The sequence below is a fragment of the Notolepis coatsorum genome (genome assembly GCF_963971535.1).
Source record: "Notolepis coatsorum genome assembly, chromosome: 20".
Classification (NCBI taxonomy): Eukaryota; Metazoa; Chordata; class Actinopteri; order Aulopiformes; family Paralepididae; genus Notolepis; species Notolepis coatsorum.
This window is the reverse complement of record NC_140184.1, coordinates 75034656-75060017: the sequence shown is the minus strand read 5'-3', so window position 1 is coordinate 75060017 and position 25362 is coordinate 75034656. Positions and strand designations below refer to the sequence as shown.

The window sequence follows — 25362 nt, the reverse complement described above, 5'->3', positions numbered from 1 at the left end:
TTGATTGATTGATTGATTGATTGATTGATTGATTGATTGATTGATTGATTGATTGATTGATTGGGAGATTTGGACATATAGAGTAGTGTGTAGGCTACCGCGGGAGGAAACAACCGGGTCCGTGCACGCTGCGCGTAACTTGTTGCGGTGGTCTCGTCGTGCGTGTACATACGCTTTAGCGGGGCATAAGCACGCGCACGGTGCGTGTTTTAAATACTGTGAGTCACAATGAAACATCTCCGTGTTTTTTGGTCATTCATTTCAATCATTTCCCCCAAAAATTGGAGTATATGCTTTATTAAACCCACGGTATGGATTATTGCCTTTATTGTATTATTTAATATAATATTCTAATCGTCAATAGTGTGGGCGTGTGCTCCCGTGTCGCTCTTCAGGCGATAACCCTTTCACTGTGACAATACAGAAGGTTAACCCTTTCACTGTGACAATACAGAAGGTTAGCCCTTTCACTGTGACAATACAGAATGTTAGCCCTTTCACTGTGACAATACAGAAGGTTAGCCCTTTCACTGTGACAATACAGAAGGTTAGCCCTTTCACTGTGACAATACAGAAGGTTAGCCCTTTCACTGTGACAATACAGAAGGCTAGCCCTTTCACTGTGACAATACAAAAGGTTAACCCTTTCACTGTGACAATACAGAAGGCTAGCCCTTTCACTGTGACAATACAGAAGGTTAACCCTTTCACTGTGACAATACAGAAGGCTAGCCCTTTCACTGTGACAATACAGAAGGTTAGCCCTTTCACTGTGACAATACAGAAGGTTAGCCCTTTCACTGTGACAATACAGAAGGTTATCCCTTTCACTGTGACAATACAGAAGGTTAGCCCTTTCACTGTGACAATACAGAAGGTTAACCCTTTCACTGTGACAATACAGAAGGCTAGCCCTTTCACTGTGACAATACAGAAGGTTAACCCTTTCACTGTGACAATACAGAAGGCTAGCCCTTTCACTGTGACAATACAGAAGGTTAGCCCTTCACTATCACACAACCGACGGCGATGCTCCATCATTAGCAGCATTAGCTCCGCGGATAAGGGGTAACCTTCTGTCGTGTGGCAGTGAAAGGGTTACCGTGTTTTTACAATCTCATTGCATTTTTAACAGAAGGTATCTTGATATAAAATTGCCCAAAATGTTAGAACTGTTAGAATCTACTTCCCTGAAAACATTGCATAATCTACTGTCTGGGGTTGGTTACTCTGATTGATGCCCCTCAGTCTGTATGTCACTATAGTTGTAATGGATATAATATCACCTACAGTCCACAAACAATAAGCAATCAAACTACTTTGCTAGAATTTCATATTTTCTTTTTGTGTGTCTCAAAAACATCCACAGCAACCACAGTGACACTGTATTGTCAATGTTAATCCCCATAGCAACACACCTCACCGGTCTCATGAACTAGTATGTATGTAGGTAACTGTATGTATTATAATACTAACTTGACATCTCCTGTCAGTAAACAGAGGACCACGCCCCCTCGACATACCCAGAGTTTACTGTTCTCAGAGAGGGTGCACTATAGTTATTATAACATCTATATGTTATATATAACACTAACATTCCAAAATTAGCTTTTTCTGACCAAATTAACACCATTGCACTGGTTCTTTAAAAGTCCATGGCAGATTTAGTTTGTCATCTACCACAGAGACTGACCTATGTGAATCACCGTCACTCATGGTGTGTGTGGATACTATAGACTATATAACGAAGCGTGCATACAGTAGTAGGGGTGTAAAGGTACGCGTATCTGTACCGAACCGAACCGTTTCAGTGCGTACCATACCGTACCATACAGAACGGCTGTGTAGTGTACAGAACGAATACAACAGTATGTTAACCACTAACGACCGCTCACCGGGGGCTGTTTTATTTCACAATCTAATATACTAACTATTAAAATTAATATATATATTAATTTCAATATAGAATATTCGTTGACAGCCCTACACGTACAATTAGTTACTGCACACCAGGGGCGGATTTAGGATTGTAGGAGATCCGGGGCTTAGCCCAGACAGGATTTCTTTTACTTCGACACCACAATACCACCACCTTAAAGTGGAAATGAAGCAGTGAGCAATGTGATCCTAGTTTGTTTGTTGTGTACCTTGTGTAAGACAGGGTTCTATAATCAAATGTGAAATCTATCTTATTTGTCTGAAAAATCAAATATAATATCCCTGTTTTCAACATGGGCGCCGCCATTTTGTTGCTGACGTCATGGCTGACGTCATGCCACTGGTTGGGTGTATACACGGCTGGTTAGCTGCCTATAGTGAATGGGTCAGTCAGTAAATAAAATGTTGCCTACAAAACAACGGGACCGCGGTGGTTCTGTTTGTATTGCTCCTGGCTGTTCAAACAAATTTTACCATGTGAGAGAGAGGAAAGTTGGTTAATTTCCACAAACTACCAGTGAAAAAAACAGTGTTGTTGGCACGTTGGCTCAGGCTGGCTGCACTCAGGCGGCGCGACCAGCCTGTTGGACAGGGAAGGAGGATCTGCAGCGAACACTTCATTGCCTCGGATTATGTTGTTGGGGTGGGATGTTTGTCCAGAAGACCACTAATCAGCTGAAGCGAGACGCGGTTCCCTCAGTCTTCGACAGACAGACCGGCGTTAGCTCTCGGGAGCGATCGCTAGCTAGTTGGCACCAGCCGGGGACCGGAGTTAGCTCTCGGGAGCGTCGCGGAGCATTCAGCCTGCTGGCTACCTAGATCCACTTCAACCAGCATCGCGGAGCATTCAGCCTGCTGGCTACACAGTTTGTCGGTGTGCTGGAACCTCGGCAAGCTAACGGTAGCTGGCTACACAGCTTGTCGGTGTGCTGGAGCCTCTGCAAGCTAACGGTAGCTGGCTACACAGCTTGTCGGTGTGCTAATAGCCTCGGCAAGCTAACGGTAGCTGGCTCCAGGCTATTAGCACATCAACAAGCTGCTGGAGCTCCCGACGCTCGGCTGGTTGAAGTGGATCTAGGTAGCCAGCAGGCTGAATGCTCCGCGACGCTCCCGAGAGCTAACTCCGGTCCCCGGCTGGTGCCAACTAGCTAGCGATCGCTCCCGAGAGCTAACGCCGGTCTGTCTGTCGAAGACTGAGGGAACCGCGTCCGGCTTCAGCTGATTAGTGGTCTTCTGGACAAACATCCCACCCCAACAACATAATCCGAGGCAATGAAGTGTTCGCTGCAGATCCTCCTTCCCTGTCCAACAGGCTGGTCGCGCCGCCTGAGTGCAGCCAGCCTGAGCCAACGTGCCAACAACACTGTTTTTTTCACTGGTAGTTTGTGGAAATTAACCAACTTTCCTCTCTCTCACATGGTAAAATTAGTTTGAACAGCCAGGAGCAATACAAACAGAACCACCGCGGTCCCGTTGTTTTGTAGGCAACATTTTATTTACTGACTGACCCATTCACTATAGGCAGCTAACCAGCCGTGTATACACCCAACCAGTGGCATGACGTCAGCAACAAAATGGCCGCGCCCATAATGCTAAATGCTTCAGAAATGCACACAACAAATCGTTTTTTCTTAGAAACTGCTTATTTTTATAACGTGATTTCTTCTGTGGCTTATCTAAATACTAATGTGATGCTATGAATATGTATTTATCACACTGCTTCATTTCCACTTTAAAGCCGACAAAAGGCACTAGAGAACACTTAAATTCACACCCTTTAATTAATGAAGCAAACTATAATAATTTATTATAATAATAATAATAATAATAATAATAATAATAATAATAATAATAATAATAATAATAATAATAATAATAATAATAATAATAATAATAATAATAATAATACACTGTGTTTGTATAGCACCTTTCATACAAGAATTGCAGCTCAAAGTGCTTTACAGCAGTACAAAAAGACAGGCACAGGGGCGGAGCTATAGGCGCGGCTGGGGAGGCAGCTGCCTTAGGGCCCGCCCACCGTCTGGCGGGAGGGGGGGCCCGGGCCCCGGGCCCCCCTCCGGCCCCGGGCCCAGGCCCGGGACTGAATGGAGTTGCCGTTCGCGTGTGGGACTGGATCGAACACAACTGGTGGTAACGGCAACTGGGACTGGTGCGTTTGTTTTGATTCTAGGCTCCTCCCGTTTTGCCAGTACTGTGGTACGAGTACGACTGATAGCGTGTGGTTTAGGAACAGGGCGTTTTGCACAAATCCAGCGCTCCCTTTCCTTGGCTGTGACGTAGCCACGTAAATCTCACAAGCAGCGCGGAGGTGATATTTTTCTCTGATGTCGCGTTCACGTTACGTGGGAAGAATCGGAAGAACCAGCTTCCGACTGGGAAAAACCATTCACGTCAGCCTCCTAGTTGTAATTCCTACTAGGACATATGGGATTTTTTATAGACCCCGATATCTCCCACTTCGCGTCACGAATTGCGGAAGTATGGATGTGGGCGTTTTGATCGAGTCAATGCGTGAAGGCTTCCTAGTTGTAGCAACGAGATGTCCTCTGGTTCTTCCGCTTCTTCCCACGTAACGTGAACGCGACATCAGATAAAAATATCGCAAGCTATGTTCAACATAATAAGTCACCTGAAACATGAATGAATGAATGAAAACTTTATTAACAGATTGCAGAATGGGTACAGTACAGTACAGCTCAATACATACAATTGTTAAGGGGATGCAGACCAGAGAAAGACTTTCGTCTTGTTTACATCAGGGTCCCCCACATCACCACCGCTACCATGGTGTATTAAAATCCGACAACGCCGAGCAGCTAAAGGGGACATTTACCGAGGACCAGCACAAAGTGTGGATATATTATGATTTAACAAGTCTTATCTGTCCAGGACGATGACAACATTATTGCAGGTAAGCTAACTAGTACTACTAACGTTATCACGCTAGCTTGGATGCTAACTAACGTAATGTGAATGAATGAATGAATGAATGAAAACTTTATTTAACAGATTGCAGAATGGGTACAATACAGTACGGCTCGTTAAGGGGATGCAGACCAGAGAAAGACGTTTGTCTTGTTTACATCAGGGTCCCCCATTTTCAATTCATAGTGATCATAGAAAACATATACGTTACCACCTAGCCACAATCTATGGTATTTCTAGGTTACCACATGGGTGGCGCACGTGAACACTTTGTGAATTATGTGAGGGTGTATCATGATGATGGTAATTTGGCACTTAACGAACGTTACCTATCTCTTTGCCGTTTTGCATAGTGCACTGCATAGTACCAGAGATGACAAAAGTTATGTGGTAACATAGGTCGCATCACTGCCAGTAGTCGGCATATTACCCAATTCTGACTCTGGTATTAGTCAACTAACGTACTGTTAGCCAGCTACTGTAATAACGAAACTGAAATATCTAATGATGATAGTCAATCATAAAGACAGAAAACACTCTCATCACAGACAAGCTGGATCTGGCCAAATACCTAAACATGTCATGGTGAATGAATGAAAACTTTATTTAACAGATTGCAGAATGGGTACAATACAGTACAGCTCAATACATACAATTGTTAAGGGGATGCAGACCAGAGAAACACTTTCGTCTTGTTTACATCAGGGTCCCCCATTTTCAATTCATTATAACATAATGACATACAGATAGACAGTAGTGCTACATCTATACATGACATACCAGATTTGCAAATACAGTACTGTTTGTGATACGAAAAGAGTCCAGAAAAGAGAGTATATACATTTGGCGTATTATTATTGTATTGTGATATGTTTTGTTTCATGTTGGATTTTTTTTTTTTTTTTTTTAATAACACAATAAATATCGGGGGGGGGGGGGGGGGGGGGGGCCCGAGCTGTCAATCTCGCCTCGGGGCCCGTGGGGCATTCCAACCGCCACTGGACAGGCATAAAATGTCACATAAACATTGGCAGATCAAGAGCAATGCATAAAGTGCAGACATAAAGCATAAAATAGATAGCAGTAAAATAGAAAAAGTCAAGGTAAGACATAGAACATTAAATCACATCGTTTTTCATATTAGGATCTGAATATATAAATTTTTTTTTTTGGGAATATATAATTTTCTTTTTTGGAAAATAGATTCGGGGCTTTTCAGAATACATTCAGGGCTTGAGCCCAAGTAGCCACCCCCTAGCCCCGCCCCTGCTGCACACTACATCACCCCTGAGTGGAACATGGAAAGCCAAACTTTCCCCCACTGTACCGAAAACCTGTACCGAACCTTAACTTCAAAACCGAGGTACGTACCGTACCGTGTTTTTTGTGTACCGTTACACCCCTAGTGTATAGCCTATTAGAGGTTTGATTTTGGAAACTGTCCCCCCAAAGAGAGAGGGAGAGAGAGAGAGAGAGAGAGAACACTGGCATGAAGGTAGCTGATTCCAATTCTGATCTCCGGCAGATGTGACATGGGGGGGTGGGGGTGACTCTCTCTCTCTCTCTCTCTCTCTCTCTAGTTAGTATATAACCTGTAGTATAGCCTAGTTAGTATATAACCTGTAGTATAGCCTAGTTAGTATATAACCTGTAGTATAGCCTAGTTAGTATATAACCTGTAGTATAGCCTAGTTAGTATATAACCTGTAGTATAGCCTAGTTAGTATATAACCTGTAGTATAGCCTAGTTAGTATATAACCCAAAAGAAACCGCTCGAGCCAAAATCATCCAGAGACGTTCGTAAGTGGAGTTACAAAGAAATGTGTTCATAACTGTCTCATAAGTCCGTTTGATCATGAGGACCAATGACCCTTGGCCTGGGAAACCTGTATGTGCTGTAAGTAGGGCTGCAACTAACGATTATTTTGGTAGTCGACTAATCTGTCGAATTTTTTTTTCCGATTAGTCGACTAATCTAACGATTATTTTTGTCACACCCTCCATCTCTGCTTCCTGTGGGCGCGGCTCCTTCTCCGGGCTCCGGTGCATGTTTTACCTCACATGCTCAAGTCTGCACACCTGTGAAGGTCACCCTGTTGTCCAGTCCCTCTGCCTTAACAGTTAGCTTAGCATAACATGATGATCCCATAGCTGATTTAAATAATGACTCATGAAACATTTGAATTTGGATCTTAAGCAACTTGCTTAAATCAAAATGTATTTGAATAACATAAATACAATACAACAATCAATCATAACAAAATAAATAAATTAAATAATACAAATGAAAGTGCAAGTGTTTAAATGTAAACAAAGAGAAAATAAGTAGCAGCATCTGCCCCCAGCACCGCGGCTGATGGGGCTGTAACTTGGTCCAAGAGGGTGACGTGGAACAGCTGTAGGGGGAGAGGAGAGGAGGATGACGGATCAGACAGACTTCTAGGTCTTTTGTTTGCTGTGTGTGAGAGGAGTGTGTGTGTGTGTGTGTGAAACTTTATTTTAGATGGTGTACTGCATAATGCCATTAACGTTAAACCATGGGAAAGCTAGTTGGAACTTGGCTGGCTAGGCTACAGACAGCTCACGTTAGCACAGAGTGTCATGTTTTTGCAGACTGACTAGCTAAGTAAGATTGTGACACACACTGCCACATTGAGTATATGTGTATATATAAAAGCAGCAACGCCGTAAGCTTGGCGCTGTTGTTTAGCTAACGTTACGTTACATACAACACAGCCTCGGCATAACTGAAATAGCGTGCAGCAACGCTGTAAGCTTGGTTGGCACTGTTTAACGTTACATACAACATACAACATACCGCAGCCTCTATAAGCCAAAGCAATAGAGTTCGCTTAGCAAGCATTATCCATATCCATGAGACGTTCTGTTTTCCAACATGTAAGCTAACGTAAAAAATACAATACTATGGCTAACTATCTAAAACGTACCCATGTTCCGAAGCTCCAGGGTGCATTCTTTCTTCTTCTTACCCGGGCCGTTACTGCAGAATGCAGTCAGACAATGGAAACCATACTGCCCCCAGCACTTCCTGTAGTGCATTGCAGTTACATTTGCGTCTCTGATTTTTTTATACGACGCATCGACGCAAAAATTCCCCGTCAATGATTTCTTATGATCGACGTCGTCGATTATGTCGACTAATTGTTGCAGCCCTAGCTGTAAGCTCCTCCAGGCACAGACTCCTAACGCCTGGATGAGGCAGCGCTGTGGTCATGTTCCCACAGTATTGTCGCACTCTTCCCGAGGGACTTTGACAGATGAGAGCTACGGCTGCGCAGGTACAACAATATTGCTTTCCCAGCAGCGCTTTGCCTCCCACTCGGTGGTGTTTGATGACTGCGACCTCTGAACTCTGGTCCCCTGCTCTACTGTATGTGTTACAGTTTCTGTTGAATCCCTCCAGGTGTCTATAGATCTGCACTGTAGCCTGCCAAGCTAACAGCGGCCTCAGGATCGATGGCTTCAGATCTCTGGGGTCAGTTACCCCTCAGCCTGTATCCACAACACGCTCCAAAATCACAGAGCTAGAAATACTGTCGAGTCTCCAGTGGTTGCTATCCACAGATCGATGGGATGCCTGTGTGCGGTGTAAACACTGCCTAGCCTTGGGCCAATCCTCTTCTTGGCAGTGCTCTTGGCTGTGCCACTGGTTTCCTTGGTTATACTATACCCGGGGATAATGCATGATATCAGTCCGCCTCTACCCATGGATGTTATTTTCACATCATCATCAGATCATATATTTTATTTTCATATTGTATATGATCAGTGCCAAAAGAAGATTATTGCACATTTCAGTGCTGCCCGGCTCTGATTACACTCAGGAGGGACTCTGCTGCTAAACATCACCTGGATTGATTACATGTTAAAGCCACTTAAACCCAAATCCACAACAGCCTTCTAACTTTGTAATTTGGGGTTTTATGTACATAATAGTAAGGAATTAGTTTCAATACAAATTGGTCATGGTAAATGCTACTGTCATAAGCTCCATACTTCGGGAGGTTTGATTGATTGATTGATTGATTGATTGATTGATTGATTGATTGATTGATTGATTGATTGATTGATTGATTGATTGATTGATTGAAAACTTTATTAACAGATTGCAGAATGGGTACAATACAGTGCGGCTCAATACACACAATTGTAATGAGGATGCAGACCAGAGAAAGACTTTCGTCTTGTTTACATCAGGGTCCCCCATTTTCAATTCATAATGACATTAATGACATACATGACATACAGATATATATCATGACATTTCTGACATACATAACATACAGGTATACAGTACTGTTACATTTGTGACATACAAGATATGCAAATATACAGTACTGTTATCCTAACAGAAAATCCTAACAGAAAATATATACATACGAGGGGGAGGAAACTGTAAATTAGGAGGGGGTGGGAGGGGGTGTTTGTACATTTGCGGGGGCTATAGTGGCAATTAACAAACAATTTCATATTTCTTATTTGCCACTTCCACTCCGGGGATAGCTTTAGTCTACGCACACATAATAAAGAGTCTGATCCATCCATTTGCCTGTCACAATGAATCAATAATTTATTTCCAAGCTGCAAAACAAACAAAACTCATAATACATGCGGTACATGCGTGCATTGCGTGCAGTGCGGTACAAAAACTGTTTGCCTTCCCGGTCCACCCCTCCCACACAGGCCACCACCCCTTATCAAGGTAAACCATACAGGTTAATAGCTCAGGTAGGTCTCTTTAAAGGGAAAGTACACATAGTTTCAAATCATAAGAATAGTTACAATAACATAATCAGTGTAAATAATATCATGACTTGTCAATCAAATTATCAGTTTTCGTTTTCATATTTCATTTATATAATCCACAAAAAGGTGTAGTCCATCAGCGTAACAAAGGTTCGGGCATTGCCCTCGAAGAAGAAAAAACGAAAGCGAGTGAAGCAAACTATGCTTCTTTCAGCAAGCATAGTTTGCTGATGGGCCTTTCTAGGATATTGTACTTGGTCTTGACCTTTACCTTGCGTACATGCCCTCTGCTGTCAGGCATTGTCTCTTCCACCTTGCCCATGAGCCAGGAATTTCTTGGTGATGAATCATCCACAATGAGGACCACGTCCCCTGGGGCTAAGTTCTTCCTTACTTGGTTCCATTTCTGATGTTCTTGAAGCAGAGGGATGTACTCCTTTTTCCATCACCTCCAGAAGAGGTCGGCCATGTACTGGACTTGCCGCCATCTCCTTCTGCAGTACAAATCATCCTTTGTAAACAAACCAGGTGGTAGAATGGGTTTTCCTTTCAACTGCAGTAGATGGTTCGGGGTCAGAGCCTCAAGATCATTGGAGTCATCGGAGACGGTGGTAATAAGACGGTCGTTGAGAATGGCCTCAGTTTCACATAGGGCGGTTTGGAGACTCTCGTCATCCAGGGTCTGCTGGCGGAGTACTGAGTACAGCACTTTCTTTATTGACCGTATTAGTCGCTCCCAAACGCCTCCGTTGTGGGAGCCAGTGGGTGGATTGAATGTCCACTGGATTCCCTCGTCGAGCAGTGCATGTTGGATCTTGCTGTGGTCCAGGTTGGAAAGTGCCTCCCGCAACTCCCGCTCAGCTCCGACAAAATTGGTTCCGTTGTCTGATACCATCTCTTTAACTTTACCTCTTTTGCAGATGAACCGCCGCAGTGCTGATATGCAGGAGTCAGAATCCAAGGAGTATGCCATTTCGAGATGAACGGCACGGCTCACCAGGCACGTAAAGAGTACGCTTTTGACCAGGCTCCTCCCTCTCTTCACCTCTATAGGCCCGAAATAATCTGTTCCCACATACGTGAATGCTGGCAGGTCTGGAGAAATGTGATTCCTTGGTAGGTCGGCCATCTTCTGCTCTTTCACTGTGGCGTTAGATCGTCGACACAGAATGCAGTCATTGACGATCTTCCTGGCAGCAGAGTTGGCTCGCAGTATCCAGTACTTCTGGCGAAGGCTTGAAAGCATGTGGTTTCTTCCAGAATGGCCTACAACCATGTGTATATGGCTCAGTAGAAGATGGGACAAATGGCTGGTTTTAGGAAGGATAGCCGGATGCTTGGATTCCTCTGGCATCGCCATTCTACTGACTCTTCCTCCAACTCTCAGCACGCCGTTCAGTAGCATTGGGACCAGTTTGTAAATGGTGCTCGTTTTATTTACAGTATTCTCTTTCTTCAGTGCAGATATTTCATCCTGAACGCTGTACGTAGCATACGAGTGTCTCCTCAGCATGCGCAAGATCTTCAATTGAGAGACGCTGAGCTCCTAGCTGAGCTCTTGTATTGTTCATCTGGTCATCCAGATGGTCTTGTCGTTTCTGGTCTGGATTCTTTGTGCAGGTTGCAGCCTGCAGCTCCTTTCTTTTGAGGCTTAGATTCTGAAGTGTATCTTTGAACTTCAAGACCATAATGTAGCCTTCTTTAACTTATCCCATGATGAGAAGTGCTTGATAAACTTGGCAATGGGATCACTGTCATGATCCATCACGGCTGTACTGAACGTGATAGTGCTCTTCTTAACTTCTGGATCGTCCTCACAGAGGGCAGGCAGCTCCTCAGGGGACTTTCGCCAGGATTTCTCAGGCCTCTGTAAGAAGTCTGGGCCGTTCAACCATCGACTGGATTTGAGAAAAGAATCCATGGTCAGGCCTTGTGACGTGTCATCTGCACGGTTGACTGCTGTATTTACATAGCGCCACTGTGATCGGTCAGACAGTTCTCGGATGGTCGAAATCCGGTTTGCAACGTATGTCTGGAATCGACTGGTTGTGTTGTTGAGGTACTTTAGGACAGACGTGCTATCTGTCCAAAAGACAGATTCCAGAAGTTCCACTTCCAGTTCCTCTTTCAGCATTTTATCAATGCGGACTGCGACCACTGCTGCCGCCAGCTCCATTCTGGGTATTGTCATCTGCTTCAGTGGGGCTACCCGTGCTTTGCCCATGACAAAGACAATATGGACGTCCCCTTTGAGGTTGGTCAGTCGCAGGTAGCTAGCTGTACCATACCTGTGTTCGCTGGCATGACTGTAGTGATGTAGTTGTGCAGTGTGTGGTTTTCCAAAATTACTGGGTTTAAGGCAACGGCTGATGTGGAGGTTTGAAAGCTTGCCTAGATCCTCCAACCATCTCTGCCATGACCGAGGGTAGGCCTCTGGGATCCTGTCATCCCATCCATAATTAATTTTGCAAAGATCTTGCATGATCCTCTTCGCTGGGAGAATCAGTGGGGCGAGGAATCCCATGGGGTCGTAAACAGAATTTGTCACAGACAGAATACCCCTCCTGGTTAAGGGTTGTTGCTTTGTAGCAGTCTTGAAGGAGAAGGTGTCGGTTTCCACATGCTACTGGATTCCGAGAGCTCGTTCCACCGGTAGTTCTTCTCTGTCGAGATCGAGCTCCTTCACTTCCTTGGCTTTATCTTTGTCTGGAATGGCAGACAGAACAGCACGGCTGTTACTGATCCACTTCGTAAGTCTGAACCCACCAGTAGAACAGACGGCTCTGAGATCTTGAGTTAGGGAGATGGCTTGCTTGTCATTCGGAACCGACTTGAGGCAGTCGTCAGCGTAAAAGTTCCGACGGATGGTGCGTAGGACATCATCACTAGCCTTACCCTCATTGTCATTCGCTGTTCTCTTGAGTGCATAGTTGGCACAGCTGGGTGATGAGACCGCTCCGAATAGCTGGACCGTCATCCTGTATTCAGCTAATGGCTGGCTGAAGTCATTGTTGGGCCACCACAAGAAGCGCAGGAAATCAACGTCTTACTCCGTTACTTGGACTTGATGGAACATCCCTTCAATGTCTGCCATGACAGCTACTGGTTCCTGGCGGAATCTAAGGATGACACCCAGTAATGTGTTTGTGAGATCAGGCCCTTGTAGTAACTCATTATGGAGAGATGTCCCATGGAATAATGCAGCGCAGTGGAATACCACGCAAATTTTCCCTTTTTTCTTGTGGTACACACCGTGGTGAGGTATGTACTGTACCACACCTTTCCATCTTCTCTGTGAAGCTGTCCTTCTGGCACCCGCTCGGCATGCCCCTTATCCAGGATGTCACTCATGAACCCTTTATAATCAGCAAAGTATGCCTCGTCCCTCCTGAATCTCTTAATGAGGTTTGTGGCTCGCTGCTCTGCCATCCTTCTATTATTTGGCAGATTCACGTCCTCTTTGCGAAATGGCAATCGTAGTTGGTAGTGACCATCCTTCAATGTGATGGACGTAGCTGCAATGTCCAGGAATTGCTTGTCCTCTGCAGACGGCTCGGCCTTCTCATCATAGCCTCGTTCTGGGAAGTCTTGGTTGTACTGTTTGATGAGAAGTTCTTCCAGGTTCGCTATGGTGACTCAGTTTGACGTTGTACGTGGTCGACCCTGCTTGTCAATGGGCAGGCTGCCGCTCAGGGGACCATTAACCACCCATCCGAGACAGGTTCTCACTGCATAGGGCCCGTTTCCTTTGCTGTTAATTATTTCCCATGGCTCCATGGCTTTGACAGCATTAATCCCCATCAACAGTCCAACTTCCTCCTCAATAGTAGTCAGAGGTACGTCTTTCAGATAAGGCCATTCTTTTAGACCCTCTTGTGTTGGTATGTTTTCTTGTGAGACTGGTATAGCAAGCTGTGTGTAAACTTCAGGGAGAGCAAAGAAGTTATTGCTTTCCAAATCACTCACTTCCAGCCCATCCAATCTGTAACTGCTCACAGGCCGTTCCTGGCCCATTGTCCTGAGCAGTATCTCTGTTTTTTGGCATCCAGCTTATTCATCAGGTTCTCGGTACAGAAGGTAGCAGAGCTTCCATGATCCAGGAACGCATATGTTCTGATTACTTTTCTTCCTTTAGCCATCTTAACCTGGATAGGCAGAATGGCTAGAGCACATTCCTTTCCTCCGGCCCCGGTAAGCCTGCAAGCCTGCAGTGAGACCAGGGTGCTGGAAACTTCCTCACCTTTAGCTGTAGCTGTGGTGGTGCCCTCTTCCTTCCTGGGATTGTCTGTTCTATTTATGTGCAGGAGAGTTGAGTGTTTGAGCTGACAAGAGCGATTCCTACACAACTTGCTCATGTGTTCTCTGTTTAGGTATTAGAGGCTGACATGTGAGTGGATTTTGACTCCTGCTCCTTCCCACTCCCACAGAAATAATCCCATCCCATCCCAATCCCAAGTGAGAGTTTAAAAAAAAATCGCACTCCCTCCCACTCCCACAGACTGATCCCAATCCTGTCCCAATCCCGAGCCAAACTTTTATAGAATCCCACTCCCATCCCACTCCCGTTTACCAATGCTGCTCCGTTTTTCTTCCTCAGTATAAAATATGCAGTACATGGGTCACATCATGTCTGTAGGACTGTACGTTAACTTTTTTTCCACATAGCACTGGTGCTACAGAGGTTGATAGTTTTGTAGCACAGGCCAAAATCTTGTAGCACAAGTATAAAACGTGTTATATTTGTAACAGTCACAAATGTGCCTATTATATTTGTGTTATTTAGTTGCAGTGCCATGTTTGGCTGTCATTTTCATGCTGACAAGTTGACGTCACACAGCCAGACATGTTACATGTAAGGAATTATGGGATTTGGTGTTGGATGTATGGACTCTAGGACTACTAGGGGTGGGAATCACCAGTTTCATCACGATACGATATCGATTCTTTGGACAACGATACGATATTTGCCGATATCACAAAGTCTGCCACGATACGATACGATGCAGGTGCCTGCAATCGATATGAGACGATATCATAAGCCCATTTAACACAGTCAGTAACATTTAGATCAACTCAAAAAAGGTATACAACGAAAATATTATTTGAAAAAAAAAATGTAGCTCTTCCAGACAATCTATTGTTTTTAATACAAATAGACCTCATGTTCACTGTAAAGTGTCACGTTTTGATATATTGAGCTTTAAACTTGAAATAACTATTTTAAATTTTTTGGAACTCACAACACACAACCTAAAACCCCTCCCTACCTCCCTCTCCCAAACAGTTCCTAATTTTTTTTTATGTTGCATAATCATGTATACATTTATTATGTATTATATTTGTTATGTTTAAATATCAACATTATCTGGCCATCCTCAGTAAATACTATCAAACTCCTTTGACCTCACCTACTTAAAATCATTGACGTAGAGAGAGGGACAGAGAGAGGCTGAGGCTCCCCCGCCATTTCCTCAGTGGCGTCGCGTGGGTAGAATAACTGGGCATGCCAATTTCTTTTAAATTAAAAATGTGTTTTTTTATATATATTTAAGCCAAATAATATTGTGACAAAATAAAAATGCACACTAAATAAAAATACACATTTCAAGTGTAAACATACAGCTATACTATTCCATGGGCTAGATTTAATAAGATTCAAGCTGAGTAAAGCGCTTCCCACACCTCCAGGGCGGCAAATGTGCAGAGGCTAGAGTACTTAGTTTGCTGACGGACCCGTTTTAAGGTGTGGGAAGGGCTTTTAGTAAGCTTGAATCTTATTGGCTAGTATTGGTTTTGGACTCCACATACATGAATCACATGGTGGAAGCTGGAGAAAGACACATCCCCTCTGCCTCCTCTCCTCTGCTGCAGTGACTGCCTCAGTGAGTCTGACAGTGTGTTAGAGAGAGTGAGAAGGAGAAGAGGGAGACATTTCTAAAAAATAAATTATAACACAGAGATGAAAAATAATGATTTTTTATTATTATTGTAAACTATATAAAAAAAAATGTATATATATATATTTTTTTATTTCTTCCATATTTCATATTAATTCTTATTTTAATAATAGGGAAGCCTGGCTTCCGTTGGCTTCCAGGAGGATTCGCCACTGCCTTTCCTCACTGTTTTCTCTGCCTCTGAGCCGGGTTAGCTTAGTTTAGTTACCTGGTAGCAGCTAACTAGTTAGTTTTGGTCAGGATGCAAAGCATGTAAGATGCATTGGAAGCGTTGCAGGGAAAAACAGGCAGGTGTTACGACCCAAGAGCCGGTCCTGCTGACCGGCAGGAGAATAACATTGGACATTGCTCTCCTCCTGACATTGGTCTCCTACCCTCTAGTGGCCAGACTAGCCAATTGGTACAGGTGGCTATTCTACTGTGGTTCCAAGTAATAGACATAGTGTCTAATTGTTTATTGGCTTGGGCCACTCCTGTCTATGTGTAATGTTACTCCCCTGTTGTTGTTGTTGTTGTTGTTGTTGTTGTTGTTGTTGTTGTTGTTGTTGTTGTTGTTGTTGTTGTTGTTGTTGTTGTTGTTGTTGTTGTTGTTGTTGTTGTTGTTGTTGTGTGTCATTGCAGTAGTGTCTAGTTGTTGTTTAGTTTGTCATTGCTTTGCTGTCATTGTGTATGTTGTGATTCTGTGTTGGCCAGGTGTTGTTGATTATTAATTAGTGTGGGTATTTAGGTGTCTTGTCTGTCTTCCCTTCCTTGTGGCGACATTCCTCCAGTACCCTGTGTTGTTCCTGTATCGTGCCTTTGTCCTATCATGTGAGTTTGTCCAGTCAGTGAGATCGTTCTTCTGTTTGTTTTGTGATCAGTCCGTGTTTGTTACAGAGCCAGCCCGGCTGTGCCTCCTTTGTTTTGTAGTTTTGATTGTAGTAAATATCCCTTCTTTAAGCTTCACCCCTCGTCTCTACCTCGTTTATCCTCCCTTGTCTGCTAAACTGTGTTCTCTACTTCAATAGTACACCAAGCGTTACAGGCAGGGACTTATTTCCTGGTCGCAAAATGCGCACTCTAACATAACATAGCACGCTGTTGTCGTTCAACTGCTGGAGCTGCGCTTGGGCGGAAATGAGACTTGCCACAGGATTGTCAAAATAAGAGTATCGATATGAACCAAATGCCTATCGCACGGGTGCTAGTGCAGTAAATTCATTCATCGCACAGAACGATTTCTTCATAGCACGCTGTACAGCCCTGATGTCTGCCTTAGTTTTTCTTTATTTTATATTTTTTTAACTTATTTTTTTTTATTCAACAAACATGACCATGTTCACGTCTTAAACTCATACTAGTTTTAAATTGCATATCATCATTAATTTATTTATTGTCACACAGAGCAGAAGAATTTTGCCAAAACAAACGCATTTCCTTTGATTTAATTATACATCAAATGATTTATGTCAAGGATGAGGGACATCCACTAGTTGCAGAACTTGCAGTCACCTGATTTTTACAGACGGTGGCGCCATTTCTCTCATAAAGCAGCAGGTTGGAGGCGGAGTTTTTAGATTAGCAATGCCTCGCTTGAATGAAGTTAACTTTTCACCTGGATAACATCAACATTCAGGGTGAATGTAATGTGAGAAATTGGGATAAAAAAATCAAAATCACATAATCGGGATCGGATCGGGAGCAAACATTTTTTATCGGGACATCCCTACTCCCGTCCAAATCCTGTTGATGTTGTTGTCATAGTTCCCACTCCCTTCTGCTCCCGTTGACTTTTACTCCCGGCCCAATCACGGGATTCAAAGTGAAATTGACTCCCATCCCGTGGGAATCCCGAAAAGATGTCATCCTCTATTAGGCATGCAAAGCAGATTCCCTTTGTCCTGAGAAATTCAATCTTCTCCTTATGAGGCTTCAGAATAATTTTCTTACAGCACTTACAGCGCATGGTGTGTTCTCCAGTACAAAATAAGCATGGCTTACAAAATGCATTTGAACTGACTTTGCCATCCGACTTTTGCTTCTCCGTTTCCACTGGTGTCACTGATGTAGCAAAACTGCTCCTGCCTTTGCTTCCGGGTGACTTGGATTGATGCTGGGGGTTACCCAGCCTTGTTTTAAGGCCTTGTACCTTTGGAGTAGACTCTTGAATATTCCCAAATACTGGGTCTAGAACAACTCTCACTTGCCGTTCCACAAAGTCAACCAGGTTTGTGAATCTTGCTCTTTGCAGGGTCCGTTCATAATGGCTGCATGCTACCGATCTCCATGCATCTCTGAGCCTGTAGGGTAACTTAGAAATTACCATTCTCATGTTGGCTGGATTGTCCAGTTCATGCATGTACTGTAGGGTCTGCATAGCATTGCAGCACACACAGAGGAATAATGAATAGGCCTGTAGTGCTGCCCCATCCTCAGGTTTGATAGCAGCCCAATCCAGTGCCTTCTGGACAGCCCCCCCCCCCCCCTAAAAGGTTAATTTATCTTTTTTTTTTACTTTTTTTTTTTCATACAGTCAACATATTCTTAAATAATAGCGCTGCCCGAGGCTGGGCATGATACAGTCAACATATAGCAAGAGAGAGAGCGAGAGAGAGCTCCCGTTCTACAGTCAATATACAGTGTTATCGCTGCACAGACCCGGCAATGCCCCTGACCCTCCACCAGAGCAAGGCCAGAGATAGAGAGAGAGAGAGAGAGAGAGAGAGAGAGAGAGAGAGAGAGAGAGAGAGAGAGAGAGAGAGAGAGAGAGAGAGACATTGGAAAGAAACAACCCAAAACCAGAGCAAATTGAAATGCTATTTGGCCCTAAACAGAGAGTACACAGTGGAAGAATACCTGAGCACTGTGACTGACCCAATACTAAGAAGATCCTTGACTGGGTACAGACTCAGCGAGCACAGCCTAGCCATCGAGAAAGGCCGCCATAGGCAGACCTGGCTCCCAAGCGAAGACAGACCCACTGCACACAAGATGAGGTTGAAACCGAGCTCCACTTCTTAACAACCTGCCCACTATACCAAGACACATACTTCCCACAAATTGCAAACACCCAAAGAGACTTTGAAAACATGGACAATAACTCAAAACTCCCATACCTACTGGGAGAAATACAAGAATGTGAAATAAAGCCCATTTGAATTGAAGAGAGAGAGATAGATAGAGCATGTCTGTGTGTGTTAGAAAGAGAGAGATAGAGAGAGAGCATGTCTGTTTGTGTGTGTGTGTTAGAGAGAGAGCATGTATATGTGTGTTAGAAAGAGAGAGAAATATATAGAGAGAGAACATGTCATTTTGTGTGTTAGAGAGAGATATAGAGCATGTCTGTGTGTGTTAGAAAGAGAGAGAGATAGAGAGAGAGAGAGCATGTGTGTTTGTGTGTTAGAGAGAGAGAGCATGTCTGTGTGTGTGTGTTAGAGAGAGAGCATGTATGAGAGAGATAAGCAAGACAGCTAAGATGAGCCCCTAAAGGATATTCAACTTTTAATGGAAGAACAAAACAGAAGGAAAAGATAACTTCACAAAGACAACATGAATATACATAGATCCAAAAGGACAAAGATCAACACTTAAATCCAAAGAGAAGAGGGTCTATACCAGAGAAAACAAAGTAGCAAGGAGCCAACGGCCGACATCAGCTAAATAGGCTAACTGCAAATAGAGTAGCCAGGTACTGACACCAGGTACACACCGTTAGCTACAACAGCTAGCCGGCCCGTTTGGCTCAATATAACGTTAGCTACGTTAGCTAGCCGGCCCGCTTTGGCTCAATATAACATTAGCTACAACAGCTAGCCGGCCCGTTTGGCTCAATATAACGTTAGCTACGTTAGCTAGCCGGCCCGCTTGGCTCAATATAACATTAGCTACAACAGCTAGCCAGCCCGTTTGGCTCAATATAACGTTAGCTACGTTAGCTAGCCGGCCCGCTTTGGCTCAATATAACATTAGCTACAACAGCTAGCCGGCCCGTTTGGCTCAATATAACGTTAGCTACGTTAGCTAGCCGGCCCGCTTGGCTCAACATAACGTTAGCCAACATAACGTTAGCCTTAGCCACGATAGCTAGCCGGCCCGAGAGAGAGAGAGAGAGAGAGAGATATCAACGGCGGGCATAGAATAGAGTGCATTAAAAACTCACCAAACGTCCAAGAGGATGGAGACAACCGCGTGGAGTTGACGAAGTTCATCTGCCGAACGACAGTCCTCTTCATCTTGGCATAACAATGCTGCACGCGCTCTCTCTAGGTTAGCTAACGCTAGTTAGCCTTTAGCTAAGCTAGCTACTAGCCGACACATGGCTATCCCGACTGAACCACACGTTAGCACTCGATATTATAACGTAGCTAAAGCTAACTAGCTGTCCCTGCCTTTAGCTAAGCCGAAATGGCTAGCCTGACTGTCTAACATGCAACAACTTTCATCTTCAGTCCATCTGCCGAATGAGTCGGAACGACCGTCCTCTTCGTCTTGGCTGGCATAAGCATAACCTCCAATGCTGCACGCGCGAAATAGTCAAACGCATCTGACGCACGCTGGCCGACTGTACACATGTAACCCCTCCCTTCGTTGAAACCAATAGTATGTCTGCTGCAGAGCCCCATAGCTCCAATAGTGAGTATGCCAGGAACAAGTCAGACACATTCTACAAACGTGTCTAATGTGAAATATATAAGCATATAAGCAAAACTAGATTTTAGGTATGTGATGAAAAAGGGCCTCGCGGGAAGGGGGGCCTCGCAAAAAAAAGATTTTTTTTTTAAAGAAAATAATAAAAAAAAGAATAAATAAAAAATATTTTTATTTATTTTATTTTTATTTTTTTTGTGCGAGGCCCCCCTTCCCGCGAGGCCCTGTGCGACCGCACTGCTCGCACACCCCCTGAGGCGGCCCTGCTTCTGGATATAGGCGCTTGTGATTTTTATTTTATCACAGAAGTGCAGTTCCAGGAGTCGCCTTGCTTCAGCATATCCTCTTGCAGGATCCATGTGCTGGCAGCTGCATACCAGCTCTCTTGGTTGGCCAGTGGTATATTGCTCCAGATAATATAATCTGTCCCTACTGATGTCCGTGTTGGACTCGATACCATGTTCAAAAGCACTTATGAACGACTGATATTCCATTGCTTGTGAAACACAATTGAAACACAGTCTGTGCGCTATGGTCAAACAAATGTATCCACAGCTGTTACGACCCTGGCTCAAAGGCACGCAACCTATGTGCAAAACCGACACCAAAACCTGTGTATTAACTCAAAATGCTACTATAGCAAGGAACTATTAATGTAAATGTAAACTAATGTACTAATGTAAACCCAACGGACACGGACTAGAAGAATGTGACAGCTCTCCCTCTAAGCACCGACCCTGCATGTGTGTTACCAGGGTTGGTTTTAAAGATACTCCCAGCAGGTAACCAATCAGCACTAATTGGCTAATTGGCAGCCCTCACCTGCATGCCCCGTGACACAGGAGTGATCAGGCCTGCCTGCACACTGACACAGGAGTGATCAGGCTTGTGGTACATAACAACAGCGGAGAATAAACTGAATCAGAGCCACACGCCTGGTAGGCCTTCCCCAATGACGTCGGATCCAAGTTTAATTCATTCAAGCTTATAATATCCCAGCGGGATTCACAGTTCAGTGTTGCGCAATGCAACGTTACTCACGACCACGTAGTATCTTGTAGAATCAGGCTTGTTGGAATCCTGCAGAACTCTTTCTCTCTGGGTCCTGGGTGAAGCAAACGTGTCCTCTTCTTTCAGGCCAAATACTTTAATTTCAGCATTCGTTTTTGTACTTAGTATAGTGGCAATTTACAAACAATTTCGTATTTCTTATTTGCCACTTCCACTCCGGGGATAGCTTTAGTCTACGCGCACATAATAAAGATTCTGATCCATCCGTTTGGCTGTCACAATGAATCAATCATTTATTTCCAAGCTGCAAAACAAACAAAACTCATATATCTAATACCCAGGTGGCCAAAAAGTTCTGGCCCATTAATGGCCCGTATCCGGCATGCCGGAAGAAATTAATCAGCCCAAGTCCGGTTGCCGGAATCGACCCATAATGCGGAATGACTGACTGCCCGGAACCGGCCCAAGTACACTGGGCCAGGTCCGGTTGCTGGAATCGGTCCAGGTCCGGGGTTGCCGGAACCGGCCCAGAATGCGCAATGACTTACTGCCCGGAATCGGCCTAAGTACACTGGGCCATGTCCGGTTGCCGGAAGCGGTCCAGGTCTGGTTGCCGGAAGCAGCCCAGATGCGGCCCAAACACACTGGGCCATGTCCGGTTGCCGGAATCGGCCCATAATGCGGAATGACTGACTGCCCGGAATCGGCCCAAGTACACTGGGCCAGTTCCGGCTGCCCGAAGCCTAGCCAACACTGCCAGCATTGGGCCGGAATCACCCCAGAAAAACTACCAGAATTCCGCAGAGTAAATTTGACTCAAACTGAGTACATTTGACTCAAACTGAGTACATTTGACTCAAACTGAGTACATTTGACTCAAACTGAGTAAAACTTTACTCAGTTTAAGTAAAATGTACTCAGTTTGAGTACAATTTACTTTGCAAAATGTACTGTGTACCTAGTAATCTGCCAGAGCTACTCCACTATCTGCCTATGACTGTACATTACCAGAAATACAGTAGGAAATGGTTGATTAGTAATACAAAACAAATATTTAAGGACCCTTCCCTTTACCAATGCAGTATTGGCATGTCCCTCCGTTTACATGCCGTCTTCTACCTCACTGAAGTAGTAAAAACCACGTTTTTACTACCTGTACCCCCCCACTTCCCCCATGCTGCTATGATGCCTGAATTTCCCCAAGGGGATCAATAAAGGAATATCTTATCTTATCTTTATTCTCAGTGTATGTGACCTGGATGCTTCAAGTTTCCACATCAGTTAGCAGATAAATGTGAAACAGCCTAGTGTCAAACTCTGCACATTGTACACAATATACACCATTCTGCAGTGAAGCTCAAATATCAAGTAAAGTAACAGCTTACCCCCATATATGCGTGCTACTTTTTCCAGTAAAAAATTACACCATGAATAGATTATATTTAAACATTTATTAACAAAGAAAATATCATTGTTACAACTCAAATTTGTTTACTTGCTGTTTTCTATTGGAGTTAAACTGGAGTGCAACGGCATGTCTTCTCAGCAAAGTCCAACAACTGTTCTGGTATAAAGCATTAACATATCCTCTCTGAACCCAACCAGCCTCTATGGCGGACAACGCCCTCCGATGAAATGCAGGTAGTTATAAGAAACCCATTGTTAACCCATTGTTCCCCTGTAACAGTCTTCTCCCACAGAGTCCATACCCAACCTTACTATATATATCAGGGACGTGTATGTGTGTGTATGTGTGTGTGTACAGGGGTGTAAAGTACTTGACTTAAGTACTGTTTTTGGGGATTTGTACTTTACTCAAGTAGTATTAGGTTTGCTGATTGGTCCTTGTGCAAGACTAGAAAGTGGGGATCTTTGATTAAACACCTGCTATCAGAAGAATAGACACTCAGAAAAAAGGTTTTTACTTTTACTTTTTACTACTTAAGTACATTTAAAAGTAGAAACTTTGACTTTTACTCGAGTGTGTTTTTAGCCAGATACTCTGACTTTTACTTGAGTACAATTTTGAGATGGTACCCATACTTTCACTTAAAGGAAAACTCCAACATTTTGGAAAATAGCTTACCGTCTTCTCCAGAGAGAGACAAGAAGATAGATACCAGTCTCCTCTCTGTGCGTTGAGTAGAAAGCTATCTGGCTGCATGTTGAATGAATTAATGAAAACTTTATTTAACAGATTGCAGAATGGGTACAGTCAGGGCCGCCTGGGAGAAATGCGAGGCCCTGTGCGAGATTTAAACTCGAGCCCCCCCCCCCCCCCCCCCCCCAAAAGGTAAAAAAAAAAAAAAAAAAATTATATAATTTTTTATTTTTATTTTTTTCCATACAGTCAACATATTCGTAAATAATAGCGCTGCCCGAGGCTGGGCATGATACAGTCAACATATAGCAAGAGAGAGAGCGAGAGAGAGCTCCCGTTCTACAGTCAATATACAGTGTACAGAGAGAGAGACACATTGGAAAGAAATTGAAATGCTATTTGGCCCTAAACAGAGAGTACACAGTGGCAGAATACCTGAGCACTGTGACTGAAGATCCTTGACTAGGTACAGACTCAGCGAGCACAGCCTAGCCATCGAGAAAGGCCGCCATAGGCAGACTGTGTGTGTTAGAAAGAGAGAGAGAGAGAGAGAGCATGTGTGTTAGAGAGAGAGCATGTATGAGAGAGATAAGCAAAGATGACCCCCTAAAGGATATTCAACTTTTAATGAAAGAACAAAACAGAAGGAAAAGATAACTTCACAAAGGCAACATGAATATACATAGATCCAAAAGGACAAAGATCAACACTTAAATCCAAAGAGAAGAGGGTCTATACCAGAGAAAACAAAGCAGCAAGGAGCCAATGGCCGACAGCTAAAGGCTAGCCAGGTAGGCTACTGACACCAGGCCACACACAGCTTTGGCCAACGGCCCAACGCTACCCAAGCTACACAAACGACCAAGACAATGAATTCACACACAGCACATGTCGTATCTCCAAATGTTGTGAAGTAACATATGTTTTGCCTGGAAAAAAACATTGTTATTAACAAAACATTCGGGAGGGGAAGGAAGGAAGAGTGGGGTAATGTCATGATTTTCATTAATCTTACCTGCACCAAGGAACGCAGGGCGAAAGGCCGCAACACAGGTCTCCACGTTGACGAAAGGCCTCTCGCTGGCGGGACAAAAATAACCCCCTGCTATTCTCACGGCTAATGTCAATGGTCGTAGCACAAGCTAACAGCTAACTCAAGGCTAACTGATAGCATCAAACGAACGTTCCCAGCCGAGCGCAGCCGGCAGCTAACGTCGTAGCTAAACAGCTAACTGGCTAACAGTTAGCTCAACCAGGCTATCGCTAACCATTAGCTAACGCAGAAGCAAGCTATGCGGCTACATACAGGTGCTGGCACCAGGCCACACACCGTTAGCTACTAGTAGTACTACAACAGCTAGTCGGCCAGTTTAGCTCCAGAGAGAGAGAGAGAGAGAGAGAGAGAGAGAGAGAGAGAGAGAGAGAGAGAGAGAGAGAGATGTCCACGGCGGGAATAGAATAGAGTTAATAGAATAGGTTAAAAACTCACCAAACGTCCAAGAGGATGGAGACAACCGCGTGGAGTTGACGAAGTTCATCTGCCAAACGACCATCCTCTTCATCTTGGCTGCATGCACTCTCTCTAGGTTAGCTAACGCTAGTTAGCCTTTAGCTAAGCTAGCTACTAGCCGACATCATCATGGCTATACCATGACAAGGCTCCGGCCATTTGTCCCGCCAGCGAGAGGCCTTTCGTCAACGTTCCTTGGTGACCGACCGACTGATAATGACCGACCTCTTCGTCTTGGCTGGCATAACTAAGCATAATAGTCAAAAGCTGCACACGCGAAATAGTCAAACGCAGCTGACTCACGCCGGCGTACTACACATGATGTAAGTAACCACTCCCTTCGTTGAAACCAATAGTATGTCTGCTGCAGAGCCCCAGAGGCTGAGCTCCAATAGTGAGTATGTCTGCAGACCCAGGAACAAGTCAGACACATTCTACAAACGTGTCTAATGTGAAATATATAAGCATATAAGCAAAACTAGATTTTAGGTCTGTGATGAAAAAG

The 25362-nt window shown here is 44.1% G+C and overlaps 1 pseudogene across 1 annotated transcript in view; it reads left to right on the top strand.

Annotated features, from left to right (window-relative positions):
* Positions 1 to 25362, top strand: part of LOC311247335 (synaptotagmin-9-like) — a 216319-nt pseudogene that overhangs the window by 664 nt on the left and 190293 nt on the right. The gene's annotated exons all lie outside the window — the stretch shown is intronic.